General features: G+C 33.3%; 1 protein-coding gene across 2 annotated transcripts in view; it reads right to left on the bottom strand.

Annotated features, from left to right (window-relative positions):
• Nucleotides 1-9659, bottom strand: part of LOC142318872 (arylsulfatase B-like) — a 51811-nt gene extending 42152 nt beyond the window's left edge. The window contains exon 1 of one of the 2 annotated variants that reach the window (XM_075355456.1): nucleotides 9541-9659. The gene's annotated coding sequence lies outside the window, so the exon portion shown is untranslated. Of the gene's footprint in view, nucleotides 1-6531; nucleotides 6550-9540 lie in introns of those variants that run through there. The other variant, XM_075355457.1, reaches the window with a different exon arrangement.
• Nucleotides 9660-12382: the final 2723 nt, after the last annotated feature.

Below are 12382 nucleotides of genomic sequence, written 5' to 3' on the forward strand. Positions count from 1 at the left end.
TATGTGTGTGTGTGTGTGTGTGTGTGTGTGTGTGTTCACACAATTTATTTTTAAGTCAAATACCCTATTTTGCAATACATCAACGATCTTCTTCCTATAAAATTGCTTATAAAATTTGAAATAAATTATAGGTAAAAATAGAGGTAGGTAAATTGAGAGATACAAGTTATATCAACTGTTACGAGGTTTCTATTAAAGGCTTTTAATAAAACTTTTATTATGGAACAGAAAGTGAATTACTGCACTATTTAAAAATGAGTCTAATAGAGGTTCCATTACCAAAAGGATATTTGAAATTTAGATTAAAAAATTAATTCCAGAAAAACAAAGAAAAGTGTTCTTAAGTTTCTGTTTTGAAAAAAAAAATAAAATCATGCATGTTTTTTTATTTGTTTGCATATGAACTTTGTAACAATTATTTTATGTTTCTTGCGATATAGATTTGATTTCAATCACTTTTATACTTTTTGTCTCTTTGTTCAAAACAATCGATCAGATTTTATTATTACGATTATAACTTGAACCCTAAACGATCTTCTCTCTGAAAAGCAATTACCGGGGCCTGATCCCTGCAGGTCCAGACAAATGGAAAAATTCTTAGAATTTGTGACTAATATATTTTTCTTTGACCGGACAGTACTTCCCACTCCAGGAACGAAAACGTTAATATTATTAACAAATAAACATTTTGGTATTCTACAGACAATTACATAATTAAACCTCTGGCGACTAGTCCCTCATCTTACTTTTTATAACAGAAATCTTTTTTTTTCTTAACCTCCGGAACCACCGTTAGGTATTGCTTTAGAGTATTTGATGAATGATTTGTAACAAGTGAAAATGCCATGCCTGACCGAGAAATCATCTTGGGAAAAGTGGACGTTACTGTTCACAGATTTAGTTTGTTTTGGATCTCGGTAGAGCAGGACAGATGCACGATTACTCATTATGCAGCTGTCAATGCTATACTAATTTTAATAGCAGTTTAATTTGATGGAATATCCACACTAAGATTAATTTATGCTCGCTTTTACTTTTTAATTTTCGATTTTTCCATCGTACGGTGGATACCAACTAATTATTTGGCATTTACGGATGATCGACATAAAAAAGTATTTTACGGTTTATGTTAAGATATTTTCAAACTTAAAATAATTATAGAAAAGATCTCAAAAAAAATTAGATTTTTAAAAAAATAATTTGCTACCTCTACTTGGTATAAGATTTTTTATCTTTTTGTTCGTGTATTCAACCCTTACAGAATGTTCAAATCATACTTTTCTTAACACTCGGTTAAATCTATAATCTTACATTGTCGAAAAAAACAAATATTTAAAAAATTAAACCGAAATTTTTTTTATTAAAATTTATCAGATGTATAAATAAACATTTATGATGTGATAGACTGCACTATACGCAACACCCGTGGGGAGGCGGTTACAACAGACAGTAATAATGATTACAGAAATAATAAAAATAAGGACTATGAGGAAAAGAAAACATACGTAGAAGAGAATGCAAAATTTCATCACTTTATAAGTTTAACTTTTTTTTAAGTACCTAATCTTATTTCTTTGTGATATTACGAATACTTTTTAATTAATTATTGTAGACGACCTTGTAATTTATAAAAGTAAAATTATTTTTAAATAATTTTAACCTCGTATTATTTATCAATTTCCGACAACGGGATAAATAAACAATAATTACGTTTATAAAAGATGAATACTGACTACATTGTCCCTTATTTATTTATTATCATAACGTTTTATAATTTAGCATAATTAATTGTAAATTACAATAATATTTCAAATAATCAGTTGAAATAATTCTTAAATAATATACAGAAAATAATACCTTCAGCAATAAGATTATTTTATAAAAATAAAACAACGGTGATGGTTGATTGAATCTGTCCATTACCCAATAAATTTTATCTTATAAAGGCCGTAAGTGCAAGGTCATTCAATACAGAATTGAGTCTACAGTTATGGACGTACTCATATCCGTGATAGTAAAGATACGTGTACGTTTGTGCTTTACAAAAAAGTCACAGAAAAAGAACGGTGGGCTTAAGAAATTTAAACGGCATGCTATTTATGAATTCGTGGAGTAATAAAGAACTGGTGTGTACGTACATAAAGACAGCTGTTCTGACCATGGCAGTAGAAATTTTACTTCAAGTTGAAGGCCGAATGTCATTATTCAGTTTTAATAAGAACACAAAATTCAGGTGAATCCTTCCATTGTTGATTAAGAAAGCAACTCGCTCAGATTTTATAACCTTATTCTAGGCCATGTAAACTATGTCCAATTTAGAATAAATTTCATCAATCCGGAAAATTAGAATTTTCTTTTACTACGAGTGTTTTATATTTGCAACAAATCATTTCTGCTATTTTCTTTTTGAATCTCGACGTTTCAGTATTTTTTCCAAAAAGACTTTTCTTGATCCAAACGTAGTAATTAAAAAAAAATCGCAATTGGATTCACAAATGTACATAAATGAAATTTTTAATAATAAATCCGTTTTAAAATAAACTTTATTAACCATTAAAAAAGTTAATTTTTTAAATACATTTAAAATTCTGTATCTGAAAAATAAGATATAATAAAAGAAGACTGACTGGGAAATAAAATTTATATATATATATATATGAAATAGTATTCTTAAAATTATTCTTACCTTATATTGTAAAGGACCTAGTTTTGAATGCAGGAATATCTTTACCCTTTATATTTCAGTTAATTACTGTATGGAAAATATTTATGCAACATGAAAAATGATTAATTAAAAACAAATAAATATATATGTACGAGGAATATCTCTAAAGTAAAGACCGCTGGGAAACTTCTCTCCTTAAAGTTGGCGATCCTGTGTCGTTCATGGCCACGCTAGAAATCTACACACTGCATTGTTGTCTGTAAGTTGTCGCGTTATAGTATCTGATTACGTATGAGTTATTACATTATAAAATGAATAAGAAAATCGATGTTGCTGCCGACTGTGAAATACGTAGAGTCATACATTTTTTAAACCATCATAACATTAAGCCAGCTGAAATTTATTGGCAGTCGGTTGCTGTATATGATAATGTGATGAATGAAAGAAACGTCCGGAAAATAGTGTAAAAGGTTTGGAAATAACAAAATTAACGTGCATGATGAAGAATGTTCGGGGAGGCTGTCGATAATCACCAAGGACTTGTTGAAACAATCGCTCAACAATTTCCGACCTGGCCCTTCTTTTTCCTGATGTTTCAAGAGCTACTATTGGTCGCATTGTTCATGACCATTTAGGCTTCAGAAAAGTTTCCGCACGTATAAACGGAACGACACAAAAAAATCCGAATGGGATCTGCTTTGGGATTTTTGATGCGCTACACAGAAAAAGGTGATGAGTTCCTTAACTCAATTGTTACCGGCGATGAAACGTGGATTTCATATTACACCAGAGAGAAAACAACAGTCAAGTGAATGGCGTCATCCTCAATCATCAACCAGACCGACAAAGGTCAAGCCACAGCCATTTGGACGCAAACTGATGGCCACAGTCTTTTGGGATCGGTTTGGCATACTGCTGATTGATTTCATGTCACGTAGAACGACTATTAATGCAGAAGCCTACTGCGAAACTCTACCTAAGTTACGGCGCGCCATTCAAAATAAGCGACGTGGGCGGCTGACCGACGGCGTCGTCCTGCTGAACGACAATGCACGTCTATATGTTGTTGGTCCGACACGTAATTTACTCATCAATTTTACACTCATCATAATAATTTGTACTAAGTAATTTTTTTTTTATTCTCCTTCGATTTCCCCGCCCCTTGGAGCCGGATCCGCGACTAAACATAAGTTCAACTCCAAGGGGTACCATCGCGTCAAACTACTACCTCGGAAGCGCACAAGGCCCCGCCCAGGCAGCCGGGACTCGGTCTTTCTTTCTTGTTTGCCATGGCTCAAATGAGGGGATCCAAAGGGTTTCACTCACCGGGACTCCGGTCTTAACGTTTGCATCTAATGAGAAACCCCAAAGGGATCCCCCACCGGGACTACGGTCTTACTTTCCCCCTAACGGCATCGCAAGAGAGTCCCCACCCAATCATCGAAGATGAGATGCCGGAGCCTTCCAACCCTCCCGGATGAGGCTGTCCCTTACAGATACCACAGCGTATCAGTGCACTTATTCATGGCGCTGGTGCAGGTGAGACCACCTTACATCCTTGTTGTTCTGCATCCTCGACCCCCCGGGTGCATGTCCGTGCGATCTACATGACAGACAGCACCCCGCTGTCTGTCATGTCCTGTCAAACAGGAACCCCTCCTGTTTGCAGTCCCTTCTTATGTGGCTGGTCTTATGTGGTCTGGGCTAAGACAAAACTTGGCCTTATGCCCTGTACCCCAACACCGAAAGCAAAGGTCATCTGAGGCACGTCGAGTTACCCGGCAGGCCACCCACCCAATGCGGATACGCCTATCGGATAGTAGTTTCTCCGCAATAAGAGATGGCACTGCCAAAGTGACCACCTGTGTTGACCCGTAAGCCGGCCGCATAGACAAAATTTTCACGGACACTGATTCCCCAATGATCTTACGGAGCTCCTTCATGAACTCATCCCTCGTTGTAAGTACGTCTAAGTTCTTGACTACAACATGAGTCCTCCTGCCACCCTTCCCAGTTAATGCCGCAGTGGTACCCTCGACCTTCTCCACAATGTCTCTGCTGAGTTTTTCTGCAACACCTCTGTCAGCACACAACCGGAGATGCAAGACCTCTCACTGACCCCGCCTTGCGGATAGAACTCTTGTCTCTCGTGGCGACACCACACCCTTTACAGAACGGAGGAGATCCGCATAGGTCTTTCCCTCTGGTTTAACTACAACCGTGGTGGTCAGTGAACCTGGCGGTGTCTTCTTGCCTTTAGATGGCTGCGCTGATGTTAAACTAAAGAGGTAAACAAAGTACTTCATCTTCATCCGACTGGACAAGTACTCTACATCCGTAAGATCTGCCCGGCTCACCCCGAATATCCAGAAAACAGACCGGGTGATCTCCTACCTCCTTCAACACACGTTGTTGACCTTCAACACACTGATCTGCATAAAACCGAAGCCACTTCACGATCACCAACCGCCGTATCAGTCACTACAGTGTAGTCCGTCTGGTCACGATCAATTGTACCCAGCTGTCTTCCACAGATAAATCACGAGCAGAAAACTGCACAGCCAGAACCTGACCACCTTCAGCCTTCCAAGTCCCGGATCCACCAGGGCCTTGCGATAAATCGGCACACATCGGGAATGATCGACACCAGCTTCCACATCTAAAATCCACGCGGACCCCAATCCCTCCACCAAATCAGTAATGTCCTATACTAATGTAGAAAATTGGAAAACGTCTTCCGACCAGCCCTCCAAGACCAGTTGCTCAATATCTGCGTCCGCTACCAGACTGTCAACCGCCCGGCGAAGCTCATCAAGTGTCCAGGACACGGAACACTCCAAACCCCCGACCGGGGTCTATGACGCACATCGTTGATTATATGGTACGTTTGAGTAGCCTTCTCCATTATCGGGTAGAAAGTCCCGCCTGTGATTCCTGAGGTACCGCATACAAAACATCCTCAAAAAAAAGTTCAACATACAAGCACTGCTATCCACTTGATAAAAAGCATTCTTTTATTTCTACCTTGGTATTTGTGTGTTGCTTAACCAAATTGTTTAACTCCTTAACGTCACGCAAGAGAATCATCAGATTATGTTGAAAGCATTTCTTCCGTCACGAAAGCATTTTTGCGGGTCATACATTCTTGCGACTGTCAAGATTGACAGTCTTCCGCCGCCGCTGAGTCGACTTATTCCCCGCCTTCTTCCCAGAATACCTGGAGATTAAACGATCCGCATGCCGTGACTCTTTCACATCCATGTCAGCGAAACTCTCAGCTCCACTGCTATCAGAGATAACTTCCCGTATTTGGACATGGGAACCTCCTCTCCCAGCAGATCGACTCTCCACAACTTGGGAAAACGTCTCCCGGTTGGGTCATTTTCTTGGACCGATGCGGGTCAGCCATGATGACAACAGTAAAATTTTTCTAAGTACAAATGTAAATATTGCAGCACTGTCGGAGAGAAAAAACTTTTCAAGATTTTCTTCCGCTTAAACAGCTGATGATTATATGAAAATATTCCAAAGTCCAACTAAATAAAATTATTCGACTAAGCAGATTCTAGTAGACGAATATAAACAACAAGATTAATAAATAAAAAAACAGCTGTGGTTACCAATAAATAATCAATAGAAACCGTAGGTAGAACATTAAATATAAACAAAAAACCACTTATTTAAATAAATTAAAGTCACAAAACATTAATTAAACACAATAAAAATTAACAAAACAAAAATGAAACTTGACGCAATAAAAATCACGAAAAGTGAATAACACGCTCGGCTAAGTTTAGCCTAACACAACAAAACAAACTATAATAAAAAACACTAAAATTAAATAATAACTGAACAAAACTACTAACAACAACGAAAAACAAACAGTACAACGTAAAAACAACTAAACTAGAACAGTAAATCGCGATGATAGTCACAAATGCACAGAGCATGAAAAACGCAACTGCATCCAACCACAGCTGGACACCAACTCTATAAAGTTATCATTGGTTGATTGGTTGTAGTGTGTTTAACTTTTATAAACAGCCTCTTCGCATTCATATTTCTATACTAAAATGAATGCACGTAATCTTATCCAAACACGTAATTATAAATAATCAAAACAATTTTATTCTTGTAAACTAATTATTTTCTAAAATATTATAAATTTAAAAAAAACCAAACCGGGTCAAGTTAAAAAAAAAATTATGTTAACCAAAACGAACAAACAACATAAATAAAAAAACAGTATCTATAGAGTGTAGCAACAAGGATGTATGTTATCCTATTTTGAATTGTGTGGATAATAATTTATTAAAAAACTATGGGAAGACATTTAAGGCTTCCGTTTTATATATTAAATGTTAAATTAAAGAAAATAGTTCTAACATTATAATTAATTGTAAATATTCGGGAATTATTTATTTTATAAAAATAACAATTATTTTCTTTTAATTTTTTTTAAGTATTATTTTTCTTATTTTTTCGTACTACTCGTACATTCTATTTTCCAACTAACCAAATTTTATGACCGTATATTGTTCGGATGGAGATATAACTCCAATAACAAAATTCATATATTCGTAATTAAAGAAAAATAAAATAGGTGACTTAAAAATGAATATACGTGTTGTTTGACTGTCAGATGATATTTTTCAAACAGATTACAACAGAACTTAACTTGTATCATTACTCGAAACTAAAAAATAATTGTGAATTTTTGGGGTAGAAAATTGGCCAAAAAGTTTAAACCAGTATTAAAAAAATCGATGACTGTACACCTCACAGATTTCGAATAGCTTTTCCAAGTATCATACTTTTCATACAACGTTTCAGTTTGAAATATGAACTTGAGCTAAATGACCACATTAACCACTTGACCGTAAACCTTTACACAACGGTAAGGATGTTACAAGACATACAAGCTATACATTCTGGACCTTAGTACTCTATAATGTAATTATACCAGCTGAGTTTCGTGCATTAATCAATCCATTCCCTTGCTCTCTGTTTCTGTTTTCACTTTCTTTTTTTTTTTTTGCTTTTTTTCTGATTAATCTGCGTTTTTATGATACTTTGTATAACTAACTATTGTTGTTTTCTACTATACTACTGATAGAACAGTTCTTCAAAACTACTTTATATAGGTAATAAGTTCTACCCTCAGAAGTTTATATAGAACTAGTGTATAACTTTTGAGGAATTTCAATGGGGATTCCTTTTTAATGTCTAGCTATGTAATATAATTTACTTAAGATTCCTACAAAAATGTAACCGATTGTAAATAAAAATTTGAAACAAAAAAATATTCCTCGCTTTTTACATTTAATGGATTTTTACTGTAACAAGAAATAGAGGTTATTTCTTCTACCCCTTTAACGTTATTTTATGAGAGTAGTAGAGGTTTGAGGGTAGCAGAACCGTCAGTGATATGCTAAACTAGGACATTTAATACTATTTTTGTAAATATTAATTTAAATAAAGGGATAGAGACTATTTCAAACACTAGTTTAATAAATCCAACCAAAAATTTACATATTCTGTATTAAATTTAATCATCGACGGAATTAATATGTCAAATTATCGCATCATTACGCTACTAAACAAGCAACTGAGTAAATAAATACAGATAACTTGTATTAAAGTGCTTCAGATGTTGGTCTTATTAATTTTAATTATATTTAGTAGCTACTAAGACTTTTAAAAAAAAGAAGACGAATGTATGATAAACAAATATAATACATTTGCAGCAAATAATAATATTTGGTAATGTTCTATTCAGCAATCTCAAACGCACGGGTCAATAATCGCGCCTGCGCACATATGCACACATACATATAAATCATAGTAACACGTATGAGACCGTCAGTCAGTGTTATAAGAGAAACATGTAAATAAGACGTGATTTGAAAAGAAAGCATTACGTTCACAGCATTTTGACTTAATAATTACGGCAAAAAAGTTAAATGGTGATTTTACTCCCGTCACTCTTCTAGTAAAAACCTATACGTTTAATTTCAGTACTGAATTACTTTTTCAAAAATGTAAGAAAAATAAAAATAAAATATGCTTCATTTCACCATTTTTTAACTTTCAACTCGACATATGCCCTTGTGAAATATCACCAAAGATCTAAAAAATACATCTTATTAAATGAATAACTTTTTCTTTTTTTTTCATTATCCTCTATCAGTTTGGGTGTTTCTTGGACAAATGAATTTCAGTTATTGGCCATTTTCCATGTAACAAATATTTCAATCAGGAATTTAAAAAAGATAATCGGCTCATCATTCTCTTGCGAGTTACTTGCATCGCCGGCTTTGGCGTAAAATATTTAACCATATTTTTATTTATAAAAATCATACAAACCTAATTGTAATAATGTTTTTTTAATTACTATTAGTTTCTTTTTTAACTTCTGAAAATAGCTATTCCTGACCGAAATAGCTATTTCTTGAAAAATGATCTGTAATTAGGAAACCCGCCCGTACTAGAAGAGGTAATGAGAAAAGACAGTAATTATGGAGTTGAACTGGAAGAATTTTTATAACTGCTTTTGTTTCGTTTTTTTTTTTTGCAGTTTCACGTGGAATTAAATTCGAGTTATATTAAGATGTAGTCAAAAAGAGTGTTTTATTTAGTTTTTCTTCGGGTTTTTTTTTTAGTTTTCAGTAATGAAACGTAACTACGTAATCAAAAAAGAAATGTAGAATTAAAATAGCGCAACCCTTATTTTTAATCATTATTATGATGCGATTCAAAATGGCTACAGACTCATCGGCAAAGATATAACGAACCGAATACGGCTCATGTGCATGCACAAGATTTTTTTAAAAGTATTACACGATTATAACAAATCAAAGCATACGTATACTTACAGACACAGCCTGAAATAAGAGGAGCGAGGCACGACCCTCACTGTTCACTGATAACATACGCTTCTTAGAACCTTTACTTTAGTCTGTCAGCCTACTACTGCACTACTGAATATATGGACGTAGTACCATGTATTAGAATCTTACCGCCCCCGACACGTAAACAGTTATACCAACTTAACAATAAAGATTGCTAAGCTCATATTTTACATCGACTTTTTTTTGATCCGACCAAACAAGTTCTGAAATACTCGCCGTTACAAGGAAAATAACTGTCGAAATTATTTCTTTACGTATGCTAATTAAATACTCCGATAAAAGTAGTATGGAATAATGAAAATTAAATTTAAATAACAAGACTCGAGTACTACTTGTGTGACTCGTATTTCAGTCTAGATTTAATTCCAAAATAAAAACTATTTTTTGATTTCAAAATAATTTGAATTATCTGGTATAATTTACATAGTTACATGGATCTTTAATAGCCATAAAAGGTTATATGTACGTATTTTAATCGATTCGAAGCCTACGTTAATGAATAGAGTGTTAAGGTATTTTAGAGATCAACAGATATAAATTGTAAATTGGATTAAAATTGTATATGAATGTGTAAGTACTAAAAGTTACGGTATTAACTGATAATAGCATTAATAATGTAAATCTGTTTTTTTTTTTTATTATGTATTCCAGTTCTTTATTCCGATTTTATACTGGTAAATGAATTATTGATACTGCCAGCATAAAAAGTAGGATGAGGTTATCATCTTCGAGAAAATCGTACCTATGACCGTCTAATTATTAGCGTATTTTATTGTAGTACTATTGGTGTCTTAATTAATCTGCAACTAATTAGGTTTACAGATTAGACCTTTAGGATTATTTAAACTCTTATTATTTAAATTTTTGGGGAAAAAATTAAGCTATATTAACAAAAAACACCCAAATTTTCTTAATAAAAATAGTTATGTTTTATAAAATTACTAATTTAATTAGTTTGACTTATTCTCATTCCTTTCTAATCCGCTTTAGTAATTTATTTTAAAGTTATGTAGCTTATTATTTTTAAACGTGTAATATTGCACACTTCCGATTCAAAGAATGTTACGGTTCTTAAATTTTTCGAAACATCTCTTTTGAGTAGCTACCACCCGTAGAACCGATCAAGGGATTATCTTATCTTCGGAATATTTTAGAGGACGTCATCATAGAATGAAAAAAATGCGGAAAGTTTCCTCTGAAAATGTACCTATATTTTTCAGATTTTCAGCCTTAGCTCTCATAAAATAATTTTAAGTTTCTATCGATTAACGTATATTAACTATCAATTAATTTGTTCCCTCGACAACTGCCTTAAAAGATTATCCATTGGAAAGTCTGCTGACAACTTTCAGGAACGTTCTCCATTTAATCTCTCCGCAGACATTTATCCGTTGTAGTAAAATAGGTAGCAGCTAGTACCTTAGCGAATAGCTCCCTCGGTATCTTTACCGAAGAAGGCAAATATTTACATGCACTTATTCAACTAAGCAAAATGAACATGTGAGATTTATCAATATTTTAAATTACCATTCTTCGGTGAAGTAACTGTTTCTTGAACGATAGTCGATATCGAAAAATTAGGCGAGGAAACTCAAAATAGAAAAGATGAATCGTGCAATTAATTACAGCAAGTAAAAATATTTCTAATACTTAACACTAATTATTAAAATATTTAAAATATTACTATTATTGTTAAAATTACAAAAATAATTTAATATTTTTCAGTCTTTATTTCGAATAAAATTACATAAGTTTTACCGTCTACACTACCTACATTCGGTTAACGTTTAATATTTATTTAATTACTTTAGATATGATAAATACAATCTTACCAACTAAAGAATTATTATCGTTAAACTATTGTTAAATTAGTATTTATTTAGCCCACTGTGCTGGTCTAGTAGTTAACTCGTCGCAAATCAGTTGTTTAACAGCTGCATTTCGAAGCCAAAGGTTCTCAGGTTCAAATCCTAGTAAAAGCTAGTTGTTTTTACATGTATTTGAATACTAGACAGAGCATACCGCTGTACATTGCTGGTTGGAGTTCAATTAACCACACGTTTAGGAATGGTCGGCCTGAGCCTATACAAGAAACACCTCATTTACATGTCATAATATAATCCTCTTCTCATTGGGCCATAGGGGAGGGTTATTTATTGTTCATTAGTTGAACAGATTGCAACCTATACATTAGGAAAATTAAAAAAAAATTAATATTGTTATTTATACGTCATTTTTTATTCTAGTAAAAAGTAAATTCTCCACTATTTGCCATAATAATGAAATAAATGCAATAAGTATTATTATTTGCCATAATTATAATATAAATACATTTTGTGTGAATTATAAATAGTCAGTGATATTTAAAAAAAAATACTTGAAAATATTTATGTATTGCGATATTAACTGTAATATAATAATAATAATAACATAATTAATATGTTATTAATAATATAACATTATAGATAATATAATAATAATATATTAATTATAGAGTCCCTGTTATCCGAACCCGACTTGTATAGATTCGGGTTACCTGAAATGACCGAAAAAAATATTTTATCTATCTTTAACGATGAAAAAAATTATTTTAAATAACGTTATTCCAGAACAGGATACGAAAAAATATTTATTTCTATCGTATGAAAAAAAACTTTAGGTACAACTTGGATTAGTAATATATTCTATCAAACTCCACTCCAAGCAACGGAATGGCAAGCAGAACGTTTACATGACATTTAACGATAACGAGATGTCACTTCGTTACACCATCCTTCCTGACAGCTTATCCTTCCTGTTCCACTAC

Source organism: Lycorma delicatula, chromosome 2 (genome assembly GCF_047948215.1).
Source record: "Lycorma delicatula isolate Av1 chromosome 2, ASM4794821v1, whole genome shotgun sequence".
Lineage (NCBI taxonomy): Eukaryota > Metazoa > Arthropoda > Insecta > Hemiptera > Fulgoridae > Lycorma > Lycorma delicatula.